We start from the raw sequence: 2,103 nt of genomic DNA on the forward strand, positions 1-2,103 counted from the left end.
TCTTCAGCTCAAGGTGAGCGCTCTACCACTTGAGCTACAGCGCCACTTCCAGTTTTCTGGTGGTTTATTGGAGATAGGAGTCTCACGATCTTTCCTGCCCGGGCTGGCTTTGAACCACGATCCTCAGATCTCAGCCTCCTGAGTAGCTAGGATTACAGGCGTGAGCCACCAGCGCCTGGCTCAACCTATGATTTTTTTATTAATAAGGGGCAAAAAATACCCATTCAACCATCCCGATTTTCATGTCAAGTGCTACATTCAATAAAGTATATGAGATATTTAGCACATCATCATAAAATAGGCTGTGCATTAGCTGATATGGTCCAACTGTAGGCTATCGTTCTGAGCATGTTCAAGGGCTAGGCTATGATGTTATGTATATGTTACCTGAAATTAATGCTTTGTGTGTGGGGGGGGGCACACACATGTGTGCCAGTCCTGTTCAGATGCTAGTGCTTTACCACTTGAGCCACAGCTCCATTTTTGTTTTTTTTCGGTGATAATTGGAGATGGAGTCTCATTGACTTTCTTTCCAGGGCTGGCTTTGAACAGCCATCCTCACCTTTCAGTCTAGCTAGGATTATAGGCATGAGCTACTGGTACCCAGCCACTTTTTTTAAAGAAAACAAAACAAAACAGGTTCCGCTTTCATCAGCTCATGACTAGCTTGAAGGTGAGTATAACTTAAATTATAGAGGCTGTTCCTGAAACATAGGAAGCCAGCCTCTCTTCCAGAGATATGAATGTGTGCAGCAGATAATACTGTAGAAATATCCAGGCTTGTTGGATGATCAGTGTGGTGAACTGCTTCAATGAATAACTTAGCCACTTAGGATAAGTAGAAAGCCAATGCAAAAAATAAAATTTGATTGAAAATATGAAAATGTCAACAATTTTAAAAAAAGGGTAAGTTTCCAGTGGCTCACACCTGCAATCCTACCTATTCAAGAAGCTGAGATCTGAGGATCAAAGTTCATGCCAGCCTGGGCAAGAAAGTCTGTCTTCAAATAACCAGTCAAAAAATGCTGAAACTGGAGTTGTGGCTCAAGTGGTAAAGTACTAACCTTGGGGAAAAAAAGCACAGGGACAGCAACTAGGCCATGTTCAAGCCCCAGGACTGGCACACACATGTGCCCGTGCGTGCATGCACACACACACACATACACACACACAAATTCCTACTAATAGCAGTAAATGCATATTTTTTTTTGGTCAGTTGTGGTTCTGAGTGATGTCCTTAAGCCTCTTTGTGCTCAAAGCTAGTGTTCTACCATTTGAGCCACAATACCACTTCTGGTTTTGGAGTGGTTAATTGGAGATAAGAGTCTCACAGGGACTTTTCTGCCCAGGCTGGCTTCGAACCACGATCCTCAGATCTCCGCCTCCTGAGTAGTTAGTATTACAGGTGTGAGCCACTGGGACCCAGCAAGTGCATCTTTTTTTTTTTTTCCTAGTATTCTGAGACTATTTTTTTTTCCTTTTGATGCTGGTCCTTGAGATTTATCTGCTCAAAGCTAGTGCTCTACCATTTGAGCCACAGCTCCACTTCTGGCGTTTGGAGTGGTTAAATGGAGATAAGAGTCTTACAGACTTTACTGCCCACAGTGGCTTTGAATCATGGTTCTCAGATCTCAGCCTGCTAAGTAGCTAGGATTACAGGCATGAATCACTGGTGCCTGGCCTGACCTGCTGTGCTTAGTATTGTGAAAATGTTCTGATCCCTATGAAATGATTTTTCTGGATGCAGGAAATAACTGTGCCTAATTTTGAATTTTTACCAATAGCTGAGAGAACAAAGAGTCATTGTCAGTTGTCACAGCCCAAAGTTAAACTGCATTTAAGAAGCGAGGCAAGTGGTTGGGAATATATCTCACTGGTAGATTGCTTGCCTAGCCATGCATGAGGCCCTGAGTTCAAGGATTTTGATAAGATACAACATTCATTCATGTTAAAAGCTCTGGAGAAAATAGGAATAGAAGGAACAGTCTTTAAAACAATAAAAGCATGCTGGGCGCCGGTGGCTCATGCCTGTAATCCTAGCTACTCAGGAGGCTGAGATCTGAGGATTGCGGTTCAAAGCCAGCTCAGGCAGGGAAGTCCGTG

The sequence above is a fragment of the Dipodomys ordii genome, unplaced genomic scaffold, assembly GCF_000151885.1.
Source record: "Dipodomys ordii isolate 6190 unplaced genomic scaffold, Dord_2.0 Scaffold8, whole genome shotgun sequence".
Taxonomy (NCBI): domain Eukaryota; kingdom Metazoa; phylum Chordata; class Mammalia; order Rodentia; family Heteromyidae; genus Dipodomys; species Dipodomys ordii.